This window comes from Diadema setosum, chromosome 6 (assembly GCF_964275005.1).
Source record: "Diadema setosum chromosome 6, eeDiaSeto1, whole genome shotgun sequence".
Lineage (NCBI taxonomy): Eukaryota > Metazoa > Echinodermata > Echinoidea > Diadematoida > Diadematidae > Diadema > Diadema setosum.
In genome coordinates, this window is record NC_092690.1 from 35,508,314 (window position 1) to 35,533,513 (window position 25,200).

The following is a 25,200-nucleotide window of genomic DNA, read 5'->3' on the forward strand; positions in this document are numbered from 1 at the left end:
TTTTTTCTCTCCTTTTCTCTTTCTTTGTCTTTCTCTATCTCTCTCTGTCAAAATAATTAGATGCGTGAAGGCCAGTTACATATATATATATATATATATTAGTGACCCGCTACAACAAAATGATCCTAAAGTCGGGCGAGGTCGATTATTTGAAAATTGCATGACACAATTTCCTAATCTTTCTGCTTAAATTGATATATAACACGTCTTATAAAATAATCGGCTGCGAAGATATCGATGTTTAAATGAGAGCATGTCAAGACGTCTGGGAAATCACAGTTTCGAGAAAAGCGCCCTAAAAGTTCTCCTTGCGACGCAATCACAATCAAGAGACACGCAAGTCAGTATTCACCTCCGGACAATAGAAGTTAAGCCCTAGCAAACCCCCGAATGCTCATTCAAACGCAGCGTCGGCGGTCTCCTCACCGACCAATCAGTGACCAGGATGTCAGAAGCGGCTGGGCATAGCGCAACCCGCCCGCACGCACCATGCCCCCCCCCCCCCCCCCCCCCCCCCCCCCACGGAAGAAAGCAGTAACTGCATAGCTGCTGAGCTGAGATAAATGCAATTTTGTGTTTTTTGCAGATTCTTTAAAAACACAGAAACATTCAAAAATAATTTTGTGGTATGATTATGCACCATACCTAGTTGGCTAACAATACCTAGGAAAAAATTATGTTTCCGTTATTTTTTAAATGTTATTTAGAAAATGTAGTTACTGCGGTGGCTCACCCTTGATTCTGGGTAGTTTCCCCCCGGAAAAAGCAGTAACTGCAGACGGCCAGGAGTCTGCTGTTTTCCCCATGGAAAAAAGCAGTAACTGCACATGTCACATGACCATAGGAGGAGAATTGTTACCACCACCAGGTTATAAATTTCTTCTACTTTCTGGTTAGTCTAGATCTATAAGATCTAGGACCTATCACTAGACCTAGACTAGGTCTTGTCGATTGAATGGCATTCTGTGTAAAAATAAGGTAGACACCTATGTACCCTAATTGAACTTTGGAGTGCCCGGCCTGGCCCCTGACACATGACCCTGGACTAGACAATAAAGTCAAGTCTCTTCGTCTTAGATCCTAGTCGAACTCTGACGTTACACTTAAGCTAGACTACAGATCTATGCCCAATGTTAGTGCTAGACCTGGTCATTACGTTAGATTAGGCCTACTGACATTTTGTCTAACACTAAACAGTTAACAATAGATTAGAATCTAGATCTACTCTGTAACGTTAGATCTGGTAGACCTATTTTAAACTTTAGGGCGTACATCTAACATTAGACTAGCCCGACCAGACCCCGTGCGCTAAGCTAGCACGGGGTCTGACGGTGTGTGATACACATATCTACGGAACCCCATACACATATCTACTAAACCCCTCGAACACGACCACACAACAACAAAACTATTGAAAATTTCTACATTCTTTTCACAAATTTTACGAATCACTCACGTGAATTGAGATACTTGGACTATGAGCATGGTATTTCAGTCCATAGTGAGCCCTCACGCAACATACACTGAGCAAAAAGTCCAATCTTAACCCGGAATGCTGTGATCATCGCGGGGCCATTCAAAATATACCTTTCCCAGCTTTGAACGATGCAAATTGCGCTGCTAATAGAGTTTGTACGCCCGCGAAGTCGACAGCGCCCTCTTTGCCCAGAACTGCGCCGACATTCGAATCATTTCTGCAATTTCTACGATTTCTGCGGCGTACAGGATTAAAAAAGGTGCAATTTTTGGTAAGTTATAAAATGAGTATATCAATATCAATAGCTGAAAAACGGTAGCTAAATAGATAAAGTTTTCACCTTATTGTAGTCTTAGTAACAAATATGGTGCAGTAAATTCAAAATCGCGTCGGCGCCCCGGAATACAGAGATTACGGAGTGTCCACACCGTACAGCCCTGTCGCGACTTACACTTGTGTACAGCGACAGGGCTGTGTATAGTTAACATTAGACTAACGTTAGTGCATTAATACTAGTGCTCATCTCCCTTCAATATATTTTCAGCTCACCTAGATTTTCTGGTTCTGGCCAAAGCCATGGCTACATGACTTTTTCCTCTGCAATTCATGATATGATAGATTTACAGGCATGCCTGGACCGCAGAAACTATGTGACAGCATGGTTAGCACTAATAGCAGTGGCATGATCACTCAGACTGTACCAGACCTGCAATACTTGTGCATGCAAGTGATGAGTGTGATGTGATGCAATGTTTAGCTAGTTACTGTATGCTGCAGAATTTATGCGCATGCAGCTGCTGCACGCGTATTCTGCACTCTGAGCGCACTGAGTCTGCCAGGTTTGCTAGTCTCCAGAAAGAAGCTTTTTCTACAACTTGTCATATGATTCCCTGCGGGCAGAGTCAAGTTACTGGTGAAACAATCTTTTTATATCTACTCTCCTGAATTATGGGAGAAACTGCTGTTTACATTGTAAAAAAAAAAAAAAAATCGTAGAAAAAATAAATGGTATTAGGGAAAAAATATACAGGAAGGACTATTCAGAGTCTGAATGATAAACACTAAATTGTTAGTTACTGCTTTCTTCCGTGGGCTTTGTTAGTTACTGCTTTTTTTCCGTGGGGAAACTTGCAAAGTTGAATCAACTGGATGCAGTTACTGCTTTTTGCAAAAGTGAAAAATTGTATTTTTGGTCACTTTCATTTTTCTTTTTGCAAAACTGATCTATTAACATTGGAGAGCATGGGGTAAACTATTCATTTTTGCAAAAAAAGTAGACATTCATAAAAATGTCAGTTACTGCTTTTTCCGTGGGGGGGGGGGGGCAGCCCAGTCGACTGGGCAGTGTGCGAGCTTCACGCTTCGGTTAGCGGCAAGCAGCAAACTGACCAATGAGATTACTCTGGTCGTTGTTAGGGGCGGAGCCTATGTGTGGCGCTCAATCCAAATGTGCGAACCAGTTTCTGCTTCGTTGAAACGCCAAAAAAACATGGCCCAGAAAAACGCTATTTTTTGGTCTTTCCTTTCATCATATTGCTTCAAAATTTCGACAGATGATAGAAGACATGTCAGACTCTAATAATATGTCAAATTTAGAAAACCGTAAGTTTTGACCAATTTTGATGCTCTAACTTCAAACTCGACTTTCACGGCTTCGACCGTGCGCGACTTTAGGACATTTTTGTTGTAGCGGGTCACATATATATATATATATATATATATGGATGATGTGCAATCCCACATGAGAAAAACATAAAGAAATAGAGATCTCTTGGAATGGTCATTTGAGTATCTACACGTTCACATATAGAGCACACGAAGGTATACTGATAAATAGTCGTTGCCTTGATCTGTTTTAGTTTGATTTTGTTTGTATGTTTTATATTTTGTACGTAAGTTTGTTTGCTTTTGTTTGTTCATTTGGTTGTTCTTGTCCCCTTAAATTTCCGTTAAATTTGGTATGCTGCTAAAAATCCATTTCCTTACGGAGGTCTGTTGCCCCTGTGTCGCCGACAGAAGAAGAAAGATGATCGTCACTCATATGTATCCCGTAACTGGATTTTTCACTACCATCTTTGCTATGTTTCCAGGCACAGCATCGCAGGCACTCCGGCCACCACGGCTAACCGTTTGCCTCCTTCCACTCCCAGGCACTAATTTCTGCTGCGTACCTTTCGTTTTCGGCAAGTTGTCATTCTGCCTTTTAGCATTCCATCATTCACTATCTACTATAGTATTCGTCTATGATGGTATATGGAATATGACGGAAACAAAAGATGGTCTTGCTTTGCTACATGTCCGCAAAAGGACATAATGTTGTACAGATACATTATATTTGTATAATAAATACAAACAATCATCAAAGATCACCAACTCAAAGAAAGACCATAAATATTGCGACCTGAGAATACGCGGTGTCATGGACAATTTTTTTTTTTACTTTTTTTTTCTGCTGACGTCATAGTACGTCCGCGATTCCCTCCCCTATAAGTGACATCAATTAATGTGGTCTGCGGCTCGGCTTATTCTATTCCTTTCAGACAGGAGCTCCTTTTTGTGGAGCTCACACATTAAAACTGGAACTGGTATCAACTTATAGACCAGCACAGTACACTTCAATTGATATTAGCTAGTATACAGTAAGACTTCAACTGGTATCAACTTGTCCCAGTAGATTGCAATTGGTAGCAAATGGTACCGTAGTACACATTGAGACTGGAACAGGTATCAACGGGAAACTTCAACTGGTATAAACTTACAGACCAGTAGACTTCAATTGGCATCAACTGGTACACAGCGAGAATTGAACTGGTATCAACTGGTACCGGTAAGACTTTAACTGGCAGGAACTGTTACCAACTGGTAGAGTGACACTTGAACTGGTATCATAACTGGCCACCAGTAGACTTTTACTGGTTTCAACTGGTAAGCAGTGCAACTTCAACTGATGTAAACTGGTACCAGTATGATTAAAGTGGCATCAACTGGTACCAGTATGTCTTCAACTGGTATCAACTGGTGTCAATTAGAATTGCTTATTTTGTTACTTTTTGTTATTTGTGTTACTGGAAAGAGGTACCTTGCTGAATTCAACTGGTACCAGTTGAAACCAGTTAAGACCTGTTAAAATCAGTAAAGACCAGTCAAAATGCTTACTAGTTTCTACTGTTTTTTTTTTTTCGACCTTGGAGTTCAATAAAATTAGTACCATTCAACATCTGCTTAATATCTAAGACAGAAGGACACAACTATATTTGTTACCGTGCATCACAAATCGAACAAAATGTCGTACCCCGTCATTCTACGTGTGGACTGAAAAATGGTGACATAGGTTATTTGAGTCAAACATGAGTTTCTCATATTTTCTGAAAAAGCTATCTTTCTTCTACAACATTCTTTAGTTTGGGATCGTAAAATGAATAGGATAATTTTTTTCAGTAGTTTTTCTACTTCCCATTTTGGGGAGAGGGTAGCCGTTTTTATTTCATGAAATCCTTTGCATACAATCTTCACTTTCAAGTCTAATAACTTTTGAAAGGATAATGCTACTACTCTTAAAGTTGGCATTAATCATGGACAGATTGTGTAAATAGAACCTGGTCAATGTCAGCATAATGTGATAATTTCGTCATTGTTGTTGTTGTTGTTGTTTTGTTTTGTTTTGTTTTTTTCTTTTTTTTAATTATAAGCCGGTTAGATATTTTGTTTGGATTTCACATTGACGATTATAAAGTTTCCAAAAGTTTTGAACCTATGAATGTGTAATCGGACTATAATTACTACAAAACTCTTTATTGAAGTGCCCATATGACACCAGATGTGATTTTATTTTTGTCTTTGTTTTTGCTTCTTGTGCTTTTTTTTTGTCTTCATGTTTTTTTTTTGTTTAGTTAATCTTTGTTTGTTTGTTTGTTTTTTGGCTTGCTTGCTTCTTGTTTGTTTGTTTCTTTTTGTTTTTGTTGTGGTAAGGCACACCTTTCAAAAAAAATAAAAAAAAAAACATACGAAGAGCTTGTTCGCAAAACCCGATATGTCCATATTTGCCAAATGGAGATATTCGCGATTAAAGGTCAAGAAAAATAAAGACAATAATAAGAAAATGTTTAATTCTTTTGACCATAACTTCAAAAAAAAATGTACCTTATATGTACTCTATGACAGAGACAGTATTTCAAAATCTTCGAAAATGTGACCGTGCACCTCAAAACGAACATAAAGTCGCACACACTGATTTTGCGTGAGGACTGAAAATAAGTGAAATGGGTTCAACCGAGCAGAACTTGACTTTTTCATTTTTTTTTTTTTTTTTGGTAGAATAGTGTGATTAGATGTGTCTTTAGAATCCCTTTTTCATTTCTGAAAAACCTCGTCCACACTCTTCACTTTCAACTCTTTTGAAAAAAAAAAAAAAACTTTTGAAAGGATAGTGCTACTGCTTTGGAAGTTGACATTAATTATGGACAGAATGTGTTAATGAGGCATGCTGAATAGACACTGTACTTCTGAGCGTCTTTTCTCAGTTCACACTTTTCCTGAGTTTGTGCTCTCTTTCCAATATTTAGATAGGTTAGGAGAGTCCATTTGATTTGAGTTATACATCATTTCAAAGCTTACAGTCTGCTCTTTCAGAATATAGTCTTAACTTAAAATTCATGTCTGGCGACTTTTTGTTCGTTTTGAGGTGCAGGGTCACAAATAGACTTATCGGTTTTTGCGAGCAAACTCTTCATATTCATCTATACATACGCTTGAAACCTCGAATATATATATATATATATATATATATATATATATATATCTCATCCCCCTTTCCTAACTCAATCAATCCTGCAGTGCAGAGTTAACGAATAGTTTAAAGGGCAATGTGTCATGAAATGGACAAGAGGATTGAAGCTTTACTGAAATATCCTGCAAAATATATATATATATTTCTTTATTCCGAATATTATGTACTTTCGAAAAGAAGAGTGCCGCTTTACGTTACAGAATTGCAGTTTCTCAGGAATTTCAACGGGTGCACGTTAAGAGTCAGACGTAAAGAAATATGCTAGAGGTATTTTTGTTCAGTAAAATATACCTGATATATATTTTTGTGTGGAGTTAACTACTTCAGTCGTATTGTTTCCATTTGAAACGGAAGATGCGAAATTGGGGCCTTGGAACTGACTGAAACTTAAGGGGTAATGAAATAAAACTTCGGTTATACTTCATGCGTCGAACAGTCAAATCTGCACGTCTTAACTTTGGCGCCTGTAGAAAGACCATAAGTGGTCCTGAAAAAAAAAGAACCCCCCCCCCCCCAAAAAAAAAAAAAAAAAAAAAAAAAAAAAAAAAAAAAAAAATCCGGAACATCGGTGGGCCTATTTTATTTATTTATTTATTTTTTTTTTTTTTGCGTTTACATTCCTTCCTTTGCAGATCTGCGGATTTAAATCCTCGGAAGAAAAAGACAGGCTTATGTATGGAAAACACAATAAGGCCTTTAGTTTTGTGCACATTTAAAATTTCAAACGGCCTGACTTGAAACAGCTTAGTGGTTCACTCAACATACAACTGATAGTACCAGAGGCTATAGGTAAAACAGTCCAATAGAGGAAACAACATCAGAAACAAAAATACCCTCTATAACAGACAGTCAAAACCAACGTTGCACTTCATTCTTTACGTATCCAAGTGTCTAACTTATACCACAGTCGCGCAGGCACACTTAAATAAAGTCCACAAAGTCTTTTAAAGGTCTTCCGACCCCCCCCCCACCCCCCTCCCTTAGATTCGCCTTTCTGAGTAAGTTGTCATCGTAAATTTTATCTCAAAAGAGTTCTACATCCGTTCATTATCATATCCTCATTTGGCTATGCTTGAGACAACAACACAGCTTTCATGTTCGTTATCTGTGATTGGATTTCTTTAAATGTTTTTACACGACTGCGTAACAGTGTATGCTATGAGAATGACTACGCCATCGATGTCAAAACTTTTAGTAGTAAGTTGCTGTACAAACCTGAATGCAAAATGAACTATTGTCGTTTCTTCTAAGATCTAGTGGACTACAGTAGACTTTAGTGGTAATTCGTACTCACAGTTTGAAGTGATGATTATGAAAAGTAGACATATGGCCTTCAATCCATGTGCGACGTGATTGCGCCCCACTGCCATAATGGAAATTAGTCCACAACTCGGTTGATACCACTCAGCTATATAGGTGAAGGAAAAGTGCACAAAATTAGGCATGTACACAGGCTTTTGTATTCACAAATGCTCCCGGCTTCTGCGCAATAGCTCTCAGAACGATTCGTGGGAATTCCCACCATTTGTGCCGACGTCGGCCGCGGTAATATTATTAACTCTTTATGTGCCACGTTCGCACGTCCGACTCAGTCGACGGCGTGCCAACTTCGCATATTCTGCTCAACAAACAAAGTCTCCAAGACCGATCGATAAACTGCTAATCCCGCCGCACAATAGAAACGTTTCTCGTGCTTTTGTTCCTCTCATATACGACTTGCATTCTACGTGGTGGTCGGCTATCAAGCGATGTTCCCAACGAGATTTGCTCGTACATTCTAAGTTTCTGTCACGGTTTTATGAGCAAATGTCATGCCTTTACAGTATGTACATCTGGCCATTCAAAAGAAAAAATTGAAGTTAGATTCGTCATACAATTTATAACAAAACGAAGCTTGGCATTCCTCTTTAACTTTGCCTACTATTATGCCCACCTTAACAGAAATTTGTAGAGGTTATACAAATTGGAAAAACAGAATTCTTCCTCAAAGCATGACTACCTTCGTGTCTCAGAATAACATGACACACAGGGGGTTTCCACCATGGCACATAAAGAGTTAAGGCATGTAGTTTTTGTGCTATATATAGCTCTTCAACTACATCTCAGAATTCCCAGCGTGCTGAAGCCTGCCTTTTTTGCATTTCTTGGCACACAATAAAAGACTATAATAATAATAATTATAATGTCTTATTTATCTAAGGTAGCCTCTTCAGTGTTGCCACAGCCATACCAGAGGACCTTGCCATTATCATTACTCCAGCATTGCCAGGTACCCATTTATACACCTGGGTTTAGTGGGACATGGTGGGTAAAAAACATCTCGTCCGAGGACGTGAGCACTGGGCGGGAATCGAACTCGGGTCTTATAAATTGGAAACATGAGTCTTATCCACTTTGCCACCGCTGCCCATATATACAGCGTGTCTAAGCAAAAACGAAACCAGGTTTCTATGCAACTTTTTTACTATCGAAATCATACATTTTCTTTGTTAGATATGCATCAATAGAAAGGTAAACTTTTCTTCTGTCATTTGATGTACAACTTAATGTTCATCGTTCATGCATGACTGAGTTAGAACAATGAACATTGGTGCTACCAAATGGTGATTTAAAGTGAATTTTTCCGACTTTTAACGTTACGTTTTTGAAAAAACAAAGTTCATTACCCAGATATTCATATTTTTTTCCTTCATGATATGGGACCTTACGCATCAAATATGAATAACGCATGTTTGAGAAACATTTGTATGAAGGCATGCTTCATTTCTACCAATTCTACGGATAGTCGAAGAAAACAAGCATTTGGCTCTCCCGAATTAGCATTAGACAATGGGCTCATCTGCACCATTGAATTCATTCAAAACAACCGCACTGCTACAGTGAATGTTGGGGGGGGGGGGAATATTAACGGAGAATGCTTTATGAGATGGACAGCCCTTTGTTGAATTTAGAATAAGTTATGAGACATTAACGATAATTGAAGTATTGCCAGGCTGCACGCAGTCCAATGGCTACGGGAAATCAACATTACAACAATGATACACAGTTTGATGATTTTATACCTCAAACTTATTTCACTGTTTTCAACGCGTGGTTAGGAGGCCAAGCAGAAAGAGAGGGTACATCACTTTATTTATCACTGAACTTACGTTTCTAACATTTCAAAGGTGCAAGTGTAGGGCAGAAAGTCGTCTTTTTTTCTTTGTCTTTGGTTTTTTGTTTGTTTGTGCTTGTGTGTGTGTTAGTTTGTTTGTTTGTTTGTTTGTTGTTGTTGTTGTTGTTTTTTTTTTGGGGGGGGGGTCCGAAGGTTTTTTTTTTTTTTTCTTTTTTTTCGGTCCGTTGCTCCCACCCCACCTTCCTAGACATTCAGCTGATGAACACCCTTTGCTCTTTAGTTAGCTGCATGGTCAGACATGCTCTTAATCACGTGCTAATTTACGACCCTATTCACAACCGAACCGTCTGTAAAATTCCTTTTTACCCCCTCCTTACATGTTTGTTTAAATTCATTGAAGCATGACGGCCATTGTTATCTGCCAAGTTGGTCAGGCATCTGGAAAGCTAACTGCTCCTTTTTTTACTATCTATCTATCTGGGTAAAATGTAAGGATATTTTCCAACTAAGTTTTCTCAAGCAGACGTTGATCATATTTATGGGATATCATATGGAAGGACAAAGAATGGATATTAAAGCTATGATTTTATTTTTTGCAGAAGATTTGCTGAAAAAGTATGAACAATTCATTCAAAGTCGCCATTTGCTCGTGCTAATGAAAATTTAGTAGCACCACTATTTATTGTTCTAACTCAGTCATGCATGATTCACGAACGTGTTGTGCATCAAATGAAAGAAAAGAAGTGTATCTTTTAACCCGTTTAGGACGGTTTGCTTTGGCGAGCGAACACCCCCACAGACGGACAGGTTTTCCAAAAACAAGCCCGAACCGAGGGTTACTAAGGGGGTGTGACATAAGGTCCCGCTTTACCCTATCATCAAATTGCCGTGTATGCGGTGTAGGAATCCGCTTTCTGATTCTGTGAATAACGACCGTTCATGAATAATGATGTCGCTTCCTTTCGATATGGGTTCGCGCGTATGGCAAGCCATATTACTCTTTAAAAAGATTTTAAAAAAGATCACGAATTCCCTTTCGTGATATCAAACATTCGAATTTCTGATATCACAAATTCAATTTTTGATATCCCAAATACCCATTGGTTTATCACGTAAAACCAATTTTTGATATCACGAAATCGAATTAGTGATATCACAAATTCAATTCGTGATATCACGAATTCAATTCGAGATATCACGAATTCACATTCTTGATATCAAGAAATACATTTTGTGATATCACTAATTGCAATTTGTGATATCATTGATTTACATGGAATTTCAGCACATATCTTTCGCAAAGAAATAATTTGATTTCGAGCATTAGTTTTGCGCTGAAATTCAACCGTAAATTCTAGCGTTTGTTGAGGGCAGATATACAAAGGGAATTCGAGCTTTAGTTCAGTGCAGAAAACCAACGGGAATTTGAGCGTTAGTTGAGCGCAGAAATACACACGGAATTCGAGCATTGTTTGCGCTGAAATTCAGCTGTGAATTCGAGCGTTAGTTGAGAGCAGAAATACACAAGGAATTCGAGCATTAGTTTTGCGCTGAAATTCAACTGTGAATTCGAGCGTTAGTTGAGCGCAGAAATACACAGGTAATTCGAGCATTAGTTTTGCGCTGAAATTCAGCTGTGAACTCGAGTGTTAGTTGGGCGCAGAAATACACAGGGAATTCGAGCATTAGTTTTGCGCTGAAACTCAACTGTGAATTCGAGCGTTAGTTGAGCGCAGAAATACACAGGAAATTCGAGCATTATTTTTGCGCTGAAATTCAACTGTGAATTCGATCGTTAGTTGAGCGCAGAAATACACAGGGAATTCGAGCATTAGTTTTGCGCTGAAATTCAATAATGAATTCGAGCGTTAGTTGAGCGCAGAAATACACTGTGAATTCGAGCATTAGTTTAGCGCAGATATTCCTATGGAATTTCAGGTGTTATCTTTACATAGTATAATTATAACGATAGTTACAAAAAAAAAAAAAAAAAAAAAAAAAAAACCCTAAATGAAAAGTTTTGGCAACTCGTCTTCATTTAAAGTGATTGGAAATTTGTTTTAAGAGAATCGATGAAAATAAATCGTTTAGCAACATATCTAAAATGTCATTATTGATATGTTGTCAATTACTTCAAAGTCATTATCATATTCTTTTTTTTTTCTCCATTTCTCGCCACTGATTTGGCAGAGACTGGTTGACGTACAACTTTTGTTCGGGTTTCTCTTTACTCTGTCATGTGAAAGATACTCTCTCCCGACCTCCCCCTGTTACTCCTCCGAGTTAATAAGAGAGATTTATCATTGCGCAGATTAACAAAATCGAAGTCATTCGTACCACTGCTTTTTTCTTACTACAAATTCTAATTTTTTGTTTGCCATGCATACTGCTGCATAAACTCCTCATAAGATCTGGATATTTTCACTCTTCTTGATCTGGTCTGAAGACTTTTGGGCTTGTGCATTCTAGTTTTGTTCTCCCCTGTTTTGGTTCTTGAATAAACTTGCCTATATGATTACACTTTAAATCATTTAAAAAAATAATAAACATAATGGGGCAGGCAAACTGTACACCCAACACTATTGATCTTAATGGATACACCCCTTTGTTCTGGAGGACTGATTTCGAGGAGTGAGAAAATGTCTTTAGGAGAAACACGTTGCTTTATGTGACCACCAGCCGACACCAGTGGTGGACATTAAATTGGCAAGTTTACGACTCCCTCTCGTACCCCGCATGACTCACAGTCTCTCTCTCTTATTCTCCGCTGCTGACATACACAGAACAGAGGGTTGATTGCCCTCGGTCGGTCCTCCGCAATACAAACACATGGTATACGCTTCTATAACACACATACACATACAACCACACATAATTATCATCGACTTGGTGGAAGAGTCTTACTGTAAAGGGGATTACCACATGAAAAATGTGTCATAATTAACAATAATGTAGTAATAGATGACAATTTGAGGACATGAAGTGAACATAGTATCATTGAATTCATGGTAACATGTTGCAAAACAATTGATTTGCATCAATAATTCATCGAATATACCTTGACGATCATTTAGGGAATAATGGATGTGTAAATCTCTCATATAGTTATTGGTATTTGAACATTGTTCTAAAAAAAAAGTTAGCAGTAGTATACCTTCCATCTGAATATCAGCTTAAAAGTAATGTTCCAATTCCCTGTGTATTTCTGCGCTAAAAAAAAAAAAAAAAAAAAAAAAAAAAAAAAAAAAATCCAAACAAAACCGCTCGAATTCACAATTGAATTCCAGACCAAAACTAACGCTCGAATTCCCTTTTTATTTCTGCGCTAAACTAATGCTCGAAATCACAGCGATTTTCTGCACTGAACTAACGCTCGAAATCTCTGTGTATTTCTGCGCTCAACTAACGCTCGAATTCCCTTTGTATTTCTGCGCTCAACTAACGCTCGAATTCACAGGGATTTACTGCACTGAACTAACGCTCGAATTCCCAGTGTATTTCTGCGCTCAACTAACGCTCGAATTCACAGTTGAATTTCAGCGCAAAACTAACGCTCGAATTCACTTTGTATTACTGATATCACAAATCACAAGATAATCGCAAAGTGGAATTTGTGATATCAGAAATTCGCATTTGTGATATCACAAATAAGAATTCTTGATATCACAAATTAAAATTAGTGATATCACAAATTCATTTCGTGATATCACAAATTCGAATTTGTGATATCAAAAAAACATTTTGTGATATCACGAATTACCATTGGTTTTTCACGTGAAACCTATTTTTGATATCAAGAATTCGAATTTCTGATATCACAAATTCATTTAGTGATATCTCAAATGGAATTTTCGATATCACAAATTCGAATTTCTGATATCACAAATTGGATTTCTTGATATCACAAATTAACCCGTTCCTTCCGCAATTCTCTGAGTGCCTTTAACGCCCCCAAACGAGATTCTTTTCGCCCGTCGACAGAGAGGCACACAGGTTGGTAATCCAGCTGTGAAGGCAGTCAAGCGGTTCATTGTGTCCCCCTTTCTACGGTCAACTACATGTACCCATGGACGATGGAAATATCGATCGGGTGCGAGGTATGAATAGAGCGTGCGCTGATGAGCTCTCAGAATCTTTTGTTCTACACAAAATCAGGTACCTGAATGATGTGACTGGGGTCAGCGAACCCGCATTTCTAACTGATCTCAGCCTTGATCATTATATACATGTTCGAACGAGTTTACAGCAGAACAAGCAAAAAACTAAATCAGGAAAAGGTACATAATACTGTAAAACCCCCTTTTTTTAGACAACAGGAGAACAAATCCTGATAGAATAAACTCTGATCTTATTCAAATTCATGAATTTCTTCCGTCGAGATGTTTTCATTGCAACTGATTGACAAATTGCCCTACATCGACGTAAATAAGCACTGAATTGATCAGTGTTTTTTTAGTAGTAGCCATGATAAAAAATCATGGGCGTACATACTCGAGCAGGATTCGAACCTACGACCTCCTGATCACCGGACAGGCGTCATCTCCACTAGACCACCGAGCTTTCGCCCGACAGCAAGTGTTGGTTCTAATCCTTATAGCATGCAGCGGGTACTGCTTTGTTATTCAAATTTACGTCGATGTAGGGCAATTTGTCAATCAGTTGCAATGAAAACATCTCGACGGAAGAAATTCATGAATTTGAATAACAAAGCAGTACCCGCTGCATGCTATAAGGATTAGAACCAACACTTGCTGTCGGGCGAAAGCTCGGTGGTCTAGTGGAGATGACGCCTGTCCGGTGATCAGGAGGTCGTAGGTTCGAATCCTGCTCGAGTATGTACGCCCATGATTTTTTATCATGGCTACTACTAAAAAACACTGATCAATTCAGTGCTTATTTACGTCGATGTAGGGCAATTTGTCAATCAGTTGCAATGAAAACATCTCGACGGAAGAAATTCATGAATTTGAATAACAAAGCAGTACCCGCTGCATGCTATAAGGATTAGAACCAACACTTGCTGTCGGGCGAAAGCTCGGTGGTCTAGTGGAGATGACGCCTGTCCGGTGATCAGGAGGTCGTAGGTTCGAATCCTGCTCGAGTATGTACGCCCATGATTTTTTATCATGGCTACTACTAAAAAACACTGATCAATTCAGTGCTTATTTACGTCGATGTAGGGCAATTTGTCAATCAGTTGCAAACTCTGATCTTTTTATCAAACCCACTTTTCTGAGCATTCAAACACAAAGAAACTTGAATTTAGGCCACTGAAGCAGGCACCCATGTCTTCATTTTGGGAACCAGGTTCCCGTATATCAGTGTCTCCCACGGGAACCTGGTAAACCAGGTTCCCGTAAGGAACGGGTTAAGTTCATGTGCTACACTTACGAGAATTTTTGATATCACAAATTTTATTCTTGATATCAGAAATTGAATTCTTGATATCAAAAATTTGATTTTTCGATATCACAAAATGGAATTTGTGATATAAGAAATTAACTTTAGATGTAAAAAAAGGCTTGCCATACGCGCGCGCGATTTGAACTTCATGTACTTTACCATTGTCAGTTTACTTTCCCTCGTCAACTCAAATGAATAGCGCCTTTTATTATTGGGTACCAGGCTGTCGCAAATTGTTACAACATTATTGTCTTGAATTTACTGATTCATGGAGGCAATCTTTTTATGGAAACTGTAATCCGTTGATCACAAGCCTTCAAAGTCTTTCGATGAAAAGCGATCGATCGGAGGACTGTGAGTTACTGTGCAGCCTTGCGTATTTCCATTTATACGACTATAAGACACGGCGAGTAAATTCGTATTGTGGCGATATCAAAAGCACACGAACCCACTCTTTCTATTGTTCACAAAATTCCTTACCATAGCTGGTCAAGGAATTTTGGAAACAGTAGGAACTTTATTCATTGTATACAATGTACAACGTTTGAAAAGCTGTAACACCTTGTTTGTCTCCGCTACTTGTATGCCTGTAACAGAAACACAGGGCTTTATTTCAACTCTAGGCAAACCATCAATGGCGATGTAATATTAAAAGTAGAATTGGTGGTACTGATTTATCATAGTCGAATTTCGTAGTAGAATAACGTCCACTTCAGTTTGTTTCTTGGTTCTTTTTCAGTAATTTCCTTAAATGTAACAAGAGCCTGGAATGTTCAATATTAAAATAAATCTTTGCATCTATCTAGCTTTCTTTGAGACGACTAAAACTGTATAATCCACGCTTGCGCGATACCTGTCATCCACTGAAGAAGTATGTATAAAGAAGTTTGCTTCCTGAAATCCTCACTCGCGGCTGCCTACAAATTTCGATCATGCGACTTATAATAGGTTTTTATGGGATTATAAAAGAGATCACCGAGTGGATTTGTGAGTTTATTATTGGGGTTTGATGCTGCTATTTTTTCTGTGCGATCTTACGATTCCCTTACAACTTCAAGGTAATGTCGGGAAGATATTTTTCACTATGTATAAAGTGAAATGAGGTTTCACACAATGATACGAGACATAGTACATATCATAAAAAGTCATCACCAACCTAAATGAGTATCGTTATTTCTTATATAGAAAAAAGACCTTAGAATAAAACGCCGGTCATGTTCAAGCCAGTTGACAGAACATGTATGAGCTCTTTAGATGAAACAGGGGAGTCTATGATAAGAAGAAAAAAGGAGAGAGAAATAGGTTGGTCATCTAAATTTTGTCTGATGGACGGTAGATAATCTGAACAGACTTTTGCAAACGTAATGTAAAATTATACAATATGAGGTTTGCCTAACAACCTGTGTTTTTGTAATATCTTTCTAGGTGATCTATATATATATATGAAGAGCTTGCTTCCAAAAGGCGCTAAATCCAATTTTTATCGAACTCCATCTTTCGCATGATTCGAACAGATCTTTGTCATGTGCACATAAAGCACTAAAAATTTAATCAAAATTGTTTTAGGAAATATGAAAAAATCAAGCATGAAATTCACGCTTTCAACCAAAAGGCGCTAAATCCATTTTTGCTTTCAACCAAAAGGCGCTATATCCAATTTCTCTATTCCGGTCTCTGATTGGTCAGAGTACGCCAGCTAGGGGTGCTCTGACCAATGAGAACATGCAACACGTACTATTACATGCAGCGATACTGCACTACATAGTTCAATGGCAATTCTTCACGGTCATGGATCACTACCACTGTTGTCTGTAGTGCTGTACAGAACCATGGCTATCAGTCGAAAGTACATGACAGTTTCATAATGGATGAAAGACCCAAGACTGCCGGTGATCTAAAAAGTGGTACGAAAAGTGGAAAAATGAGGCAGTGTTGAAGAAATGCAAGGCTAAGCAGTGGAAATACAGCTGTGAAAGGTGAGTTTACTTATCTGTACGACGCCCAGATTAAGTCAGTCCCATATGTGCGTCTTGGTGTTGGGACCGAGATGGGCATCATACCCCACTTTGAACATGTTGAGTTGATTTATGAGCAACATAGAATGTCAAATTTGGGTTTTATTACAAATTTTATAATTAATCATTCACTGCGATCAATAATCTGCTGGGGAAAATCGTGAAATGGGCCCTACCATGCACCGGCACCACAAACAGGGCTCGTCGCCGTGCATCAATGTAAATTATGTAAAATTTTATTTTACGTGTTGGCTACCAGCTAAATGTTTACCTGTACAAGGCTGTAGTGTAGAGCTCTAACGTTAGAGCTCTATTAAATGTTAGTACTATATAATAAGTTTTAGTAAATTAAACCTCTTGATCTACGGGTTCTGCTCGACGATGCAATACCAAGCAAGGTAAATTTACTACTAGGCCTACCCTTGTAAAAAAATACCATGGTTTGACTATGAGGCATAACCATGGTTTTACATTGGATCCATCCATGGTTTAACCATAGTGCAATATGGTTTGATTATGGTCAAACCATGGTGCACTAATGTTTAACCATAGTTTAACAATAGTTAAACAATAGTGCACTATGGTTAAACCATGGTATCTACGGTTAAACCATAGGTTTAGCATGGGTTAACCATGGTAACCATGGTTTAAAGGTGGTAAATTGGAACGCACTTACCATGACATTACTGTGGTATTACCATGGTCACTACTGTGGTTCTACAGTACCAAAACCATGGTTAAGAAAAAGTAAAACCATGGTTAAGGAAGTGTGAAACCATGGTTAGGAAATGGTGAAACTATGGTTAGGAAAAGATGAAACCATGGCAAACTTATGGTTTAACCATAGTGCAATATGGTTTAATTATGGTCAAACCATGGTGCACTAGTGTTTAACCATAGTTTAACCATAGTTAAACAATGGTGCACTATGGTTAAACCATGGTAGCCACGGTTAAACCATAGGTTTAGCATAAGTTAACCATGGTAACCATGGTTTAAAGGTGGTAAATTGGAACGCACTTACCATGACATTACTGTGGTATTACCATGGTCACTACTGTGTTTCTACCAAGCCAAAACCATGGTTAAGAAAAAGTGAAACCATGGTAAAGGAAGTGTAAAACCATGGTTAGGAAACGGTGAAACCACGGTTAGGAAATGGTGAAACTACTGTTAGGAAAAGATGAAACCATGATAAACTCATGGTTTAACCATAGGGCAATATGGTTTAATTATGGTCAAACCATGGTGCACTAGTGTTAAACCATAGTTTAACCATAGTTAAACAATGGTGTACTATTGTCAAACCATGGTAACCACGGTTAAACCATAGGTTTAGCATGGGTTAACCATGGTAACCATGGTTTAAAGGTGGTAAATTGGAACGCACTTACCATGACATTACTGTGGTTTTACCATGGTCACTAACTTGTGTTTCTACCGTGCCCAAACCATGGTTACGAAGAAGTGAAACCATGGTTAAGGAAGTGTAAAAGCATGGTTAGGTAAAGGTGAAAGTTTGGTTAGGAAAAGATGAAAACATGGTTTTACAGCTGCCAAACCACAGAATTACAACCCAAATCACGATACAACCATGATCCATTGTACATAGTAAACCCACTATTTAACCACAGTGCAATATCGTAGAAAAATGTATTTTTAACTACAGTTGTATTTCACAAGTACTTTGAGAAACCATGGGGAAAATTGGTTGGAGAAATATATTTTTCCACAATTGCTTTGCTATTTGATGAATATTGATCAATAAATAGCACAGTAGAATCTTCACATAAAGTGATGAAATAAAAATATTTTCAGTAAATTACCTGGAGCAGAAAAATAATTCTTACAATTCCTATACATATGTATTGTGATACAGTACATTTGTAAACATGTATATGAACCTGGACTCTGAAACAGGAGAAAACCAATTCTCTATTACATGTATTTTCCTTCTAGCTATAGTCTAAAAAATATGTATAGCTGTATTTAAAAACTGACTTCCATGTGTGTGTTGGTGGATGGGTGCAGATTGTAAGTGTTAATTGATTCACTGTTTAATAAAAGAAGCTATATGTAGCAACGAGTACATGTAGGTCGATGCTCTTACCAGCATTGACTTTCACACAGCCAAAGCTCTCCCCAAAACATACATGTATATCGAATACACTATGGCCAAATTGAGGAAACCAATAAGTCCCAATTTTTATGGCCTAGTCATGTGTATTCCTCTGAACATGCAGAAGTCAAACATTGCCCAATTTGATGCGCTTTTTCAGTCAAAACTGACTGACTGGAGTTGACTGTACTGTCATTAGCATTTAAAGGCACATAGACCCGGTGGTTTGCTTGCGTACACGGCGCACGGCACAAGCTTCCTTGAGAGACCTATGCTATCGACTCCTCTTTATCGTTAGCGTACACGGCGCACGGCACAAGCTTCCTTGAGAGACCTATGCTATCGACTCCTCTTTATCGTTAGCGTACACGGCGCACGGCACAAGCTTCCTTGAGAGACCTATGCTATCGACTCCTCTTTATCGTTAGCGCTTACGCTTTGACCCATTTCCACGAGTCCGAAGAAGTCCAATCCACTGCTGATGATGACAGCTTTAATATTTTTTTCTCTGAAGTCAAACAAAGAAGCATGCACCCTGGCATTCAAATTCTACGGACTGTCTGACACGCAGAGAAGACAATGAAGGCAACATTACCTAGCAACACCTACGCGCTTTACCGTTGACGACAGCTCAATTTCGGCAGTCTTTGTATCAATGCTAATGGTGATCGGCACTCTCATCCAAAAGCGCTGCAGCAACTACCGGGTCTAGGCACCTTTAGAATAAGAAAGTACACAAGGGTAGAAACAGTCAATTATGATTATACATTCAAAAGTTATTTTTCAGCAGCTGGGTGTGAGAAGTCAAAGTATCATACAAATATCACATTATTTCCAGTTGCAAAACTGTAGGTTTATGTAAACAAATCAATGAAGAAAATGTACTCTTACTGAACCTCAGTCAACAAAGAAGACATAAGAATGCACATTTGCTCACTTTGCTGTTACAATTGAAAAGTAGCTTTTTATTGCTTCATGAGCAGCATCTTGACTGTACATAGGTATGGCTTATTGCCAGTCACATGATTTAAAACTATAAGAATATCACCTGCAAAGAATTAGTTGGATAATTAAATACAGTGTACATATATTAGTGCATGTTTGATGTACATGATCATTAGTAGCTTTGTATAGATAATGCAAATTTGGACTTAAGTGACACCAGGAGCACTGGACAACAGAACAAAACAGCATAAAAAAAAAAAATTATCTAGCAACCAACAGTCCTGACATGAGAGCATACATGCACACTTCACATGCTTTGAAAACTGTCCTTGTACTTCCACTGTCCAAAACTATCCTGCAGTAAGCTTTGGTGCAACTTCTGGATGAGGCTTCGCAGGAACTAGGTCTTGATATAGCTTGGTTAGTGTGCCCTTTGTCGTTGTGGAGCCTTGAGATGTCCTTCTTTTGCAACCGTGAGCCGTGAGAATTTTCTTGGGGAAGATCACTCCTGCAACGAACTGAGAATTTATTCATTACGCTATTATTTTTTTAAAATAATAATAACATGTAGTACGTGTTAAACTCTACTTCAAATACTCAACACACAAAATTCTTGCACAGAATAGTTACCTTGCAAAAAAACATAAGAATGGGATTAGATTGATGTGGTACACCTAGCCATCATTTCATCACTCTAATGTGCTGGAGAGATACTGTTTAAAATACAGTGTACTTTTACAATCATTTTAACCCCTAAGTGCCACATACAGGTGAAGCCATTACGTTCAACATTCCATATCATGTATTGTGCACAAATTACCTAGAGTAATTTGATGTTTTTCAAAAATTGATCACATTCTATTTTAAGCAGGTTGCCAATATTTTAGGATGCTGCATAGCATGCTGCTGGTATTTGAGGATGTTGCACAAGAATTTGGGTATGCTGCAGTGTAATGCTCAAATTCCTCATGAACTACACTAATAATGGGTTGAAAAAAAAGAAAGAAAGAAAGAAAGAAAGAAAGAGGAGTATCTTACCCTTGATGATATGGAAAAGCGGGAGAAAGTATGACATCAGTAGATGGACTTCTCTGCACCAGAATTCAGCCAGGAGGATGCCATACACGTATCAGCACTGCATGTACTTGTACCCATGAAAGGAGCTAGCTAGGGGACAGCCTGATCGATGGTCATGGGTGGACTTTGAGTCTTCTATGGAGAAACCTTCTCGTGTCAGCCACTGGCACAATCAATCATTGATTCTGATGAGGAAAAAAAAGATAACACAACATAACGATAATAGTGATGATTGAGAGAAGTGAAATAAGGTTAGGCAGAAAAATCACACAGGAAAATGATGTAACATACAAAATACAGCATTGGATGATTTAAAGTTTGGTGCTTGTGCTAGCTCCCAAATGACTGCTGGAATAAAAGACTCCCAAATATTCTACAATGTCGCATAGCATGCTGCTGGTTTTTGAGGATGTTGCACAAGAATTTGGGTATGTTACAGCGATATGCTCAAATTCCTAATGAACCATACTGGGTTGAAATAAAGAAACAAAGAAAAAGGAATACCTTCTCCTTGATGACATGGTCAAACGGGAAAAAACATGACATCAGATGATCCACTTCTTTGCACCAGAATTCAGCCAGGAGGATGCCATGTACACATATTGATGTAAATCAGCGCTGCATGTGTATCATGTACTTACCCATGAAAGGAGCAAGCTAGTGGACAGCACGATCAATGGTCATGGATGGACCTCAAGTCTTCTATGGACTGCAAGTCTTCTATGGAAACACCTTCTCACATCAGCCACTTGCACAGTCAATCTTTGATTCTGATGAGGAAAAAAAAAAAAAACACGACATAACAATAATACACCTATTAATGATTGAGAGAAGAAAAATAAGGTTTGCCAGAAAAATCACACAACAATCCGTTAGGTGAATGATATACTGGTATAACATACAAATTACAAAATACAGCATCCTTTGCCATTGGGGGATTTCAAGATCAGCGCTAGTGCTAGCTCCCAAATGACTGACTTAAACTGAGCTCCAACACTGACGGTCGGATTAACTAAGCGATACTTATCAAAGTTATTGATCCCCAGCAATAGGTGTTGGAATCGCAGCATCGCAAGGTCCGTGAGAATCGCACGACGAAAAGTGATGGCGCATGATTACACTCGAATATTAAAAGATGCAGGACTGCTTAGTTTTTAGACACAAAGTGAGGAAGACAGACTAAAATGCCCCAAATTTCAACCATTCTTCAAAACACAACTTAATATTTAATTTTATGCTTCTAGGCTCAGATTTATGAAGCCACATGCTCGTGTAGGGCCTACGTTTCGTGGCGTGGGTGACCATTGCATTAGCATAAAATGTACATGCTACAGGCCTAACTCTTACACTACGAAATGGCGGAGCTAGGTTCAGCAGACGACATTCTTTGATTTCAACACCAAGCCCAGCACTTGACCGAAAGATTGGACTGTATCTCGTCGACGGGGATATGTTCCACAGAGCAGAGACTGCATCTGGCTTTACGGATCCCCTCCTATAGACATAGTCCGGAGGTAGAGAGCCATAAGTAACGTCAAAAAAAAAAAAAATAAAAGACTCCTCCTTCGGACAGACGAATCTTTCACAAGTTTGCCCAGCACCAGCAACCAGAAATTTATGACATATTTTTGAGGTCATCCTACCAGCACCTACGGACTTCAAGTTCACTTCAGTTTTATCGCCAGTGCCAGTGGCTGCCAGTGCTTAAGTTAGTGCTGAGACACAATCAAAGAGTATAGAAGCTAAGAGGGCGTACTCTCGCGACTTCGCACGCAAACGGGTGTAGTACGGCATGGAGCGGGAGCCCAATGGCAGCCAATTTAGTAATAATACCGCAAGCTTCTTAAACACGTGAGCCTATGGAGCAAACCCTACCTTCCTTTCATTTTCTTCATTTTAAAAGGAAGCACACAGCGGTAGAATTGCATTTCAGACCTCAAAATATCACAAAAAGTATATTTTCTGTCGATATGTAAAAAAAAAAAAAAAATTGAAGTAATGTAATTACTTTTTTATCAGTAGTCCCTCAGCAAGTTTGTGTTTGAGCTGACAAACGCCACCTATCTCATTTCTCTCTCCCTCCCGAAACATAGTTTGGTCTACCTACTTCAGCTCAAACTTTGTGGGCCTGCAGATTGCGGTTGGAAAGTAAATGACATTTTCTTCAAATACATTTCACGGTTAGACAGGAGCGATATTTCTTTACGACAAAACAAGATTCTAAGTACATACATCGGTACATATCTTCCCCTGTATGCCCCCTAAAAAGGGGAAAAATGAAAGGGAGACAGAAATACGAGGACCCAGTGATACGGCACTGATATCATGATAGCGTAATACACAGTACGCCCTCTAATCAATCTATCGGTCTGTTGCTTTCAATGGCGGAATGGTGTCCGTATTTCGCCCATGAGCGTACTAGTTCGCAGGAGTAAGCCCTTTGTGTCTTAGCGTAGCTTCTACTGATACTCTTGATCTCACTGGAGCAGTTACCACTAGAAGTCCTAACAGAGTTAGCAGAAAATAGTGTTGTTGATGTAGCTTGCACCGAACCTGATATCACCACCCAATATGAGGTAGGCCTATGCCTACTAACATATTGTTAGGGATTACGCCTAACTGTTAGAACTACCGTCTTGTTAGCCCGACCAGACGCTGTTAGAGTACGCTGTGCGAATAAATTATAGCCTGTCGCTACTAGTAGGGTTGGGGGTACCACGTATCGTCACCCTAAGGATCTGTAGCTTGTTTATTCTAAAAATATAACACAAATCCGCCTAATTCTTACCTCAAATATGCCATAAATACTGCAGTTTTGAATGTCGTGACCGTCTCGTTGATTATGTATCTCCGTTTTAAAATAGTGCAATTTTAGCGCGTGCGTTTCGTTTTCTTCGCGCAGCTAAAAAGGGAACCTTGCGATCGGCACCCCCTAACCTCCATAGGTATACACGTGAATTTCACAGCATAGGTAATACACGTGAATTTCACAGGCCATAGGTAATACACGTGAATTTCACAGCCATGCATGCGTCGTTACTGAGCGGATGTGTAATTTTTAGCTTGGTTTGTTTAGGTTTGATTTTCGTTTCTTCGTTTTTATTGTTTTTATAGCTCATGACACTTAATCCCACGCGTACCTTTTCGTTCTATACGCAAACAGCCATGATACGCAGGGTGCCGATGGGAAGGTGCCCTGCAGATAGGTGGTGCCCCAACCATACTAGATCTACACTGTCTACAGCGACTGGGTTGTGTATAGACTATAGAATTTAGTTACCGTAGATAACTTGTAGAATTTACGTGACACAGTAACACTAACAACAGTTCAGTACAGTAGCTGAGTTAGAACAACTCATTCCAAACTCTTGAGCTCTCATGTCATACTCTCACACTCACTGACTCAGTCACACTTTCAGATACAGAACAGTCTACTGGACTGGTTATCCCCACTTGATACGATCATGCGAAATTTGCACAGCAGGGGCAGGGCCGCTGCCGGCGCCGGGTCGGTCGGGACAATTCAATGCAAATCTCGCTGGTATCAGTGGTAATTATTTTAGCTAAGATTAGGTCTACTAATAATGTATTAAAAGTTACGTTGACCAACCTTCCTCGAAGAATCCCAAAGGAGCAGTTCCTCTTTTTCTTAGGGGCCGTTTGCTAGCCATTTCTGAAAATATCAGATGGTTCGTACGTCGAGATGTTTGACTCCGGTCAGAGATCATCACGAAAGAGCGTTTGAAATGATGAACAGCTAGTAGCCGTGTACACTGTGTGGTTTTTGAGCGCGGTCGCGGACTAACGGTTCAGCAGTACATACACGTAAGGTTCAATCAGCGACAACAACAACACGCACATGACCTCTTACGTTACATTATTATCAAGAAAACTTGTAATCAGTAATTTTTTGGTTTTGAATAAAAGATATATGTTTAAAACTTTTCTTATTGCAAATTAATTTTTTTTAATGTGTCAATATTTTTTGTGCTCCATATATTTTGAAATATATTTTTGTTGTGATCTTTGGTACGAACGAGCCTCATATCAACAACCCGGATCTCCCATTCATCGTACACAATTACTACACGCCGATTGCATTCATATAGTTTTCTATTGTTGTGTGTACATGTCAAAGCTACGGGGAACGAACGGGCGGCAATGGGTTACTACCTTTTTTTTATTTTTCCACGAGTATGTAATCTCATTTAAGATTTTTTACGTGCTTTATTCCGTAGTGAATAGATGTTGCATTTTAGGAAT

General features: G+C 38.8%; 1 long non-coding RNA gene across 2 annotated transcripts; it reads right to left on the bottom strand.

Moving 5' to 3' along the window:
* Positions 1-19,878: 19,878 nt before the first annotated feature.
* LOC140230144 (uncharacterized) lies at positions 19,879-24,684 on the bottom strand. Of its 2 annotated transcripts, none has more exons than XR_011901361.1 (4): positions 24,548-24,684; positions 21,579-21,707; positions 20,899-21,122; positions 19,879-20,378 (listed from the first exon to the last, which is right to left on the bottom strand). It is a non-coding gene; the product is annotated as an uncharacterized lncRNA (long non-coding RNA). The 2 variants fall into 2 exon arrangements; XR_011901360.1 differs by having other exon boundaries at positions 21,442-21,707.
* Between the last annotated feature and the right edge of the window lie 516 nt (positions 24,685-25,200).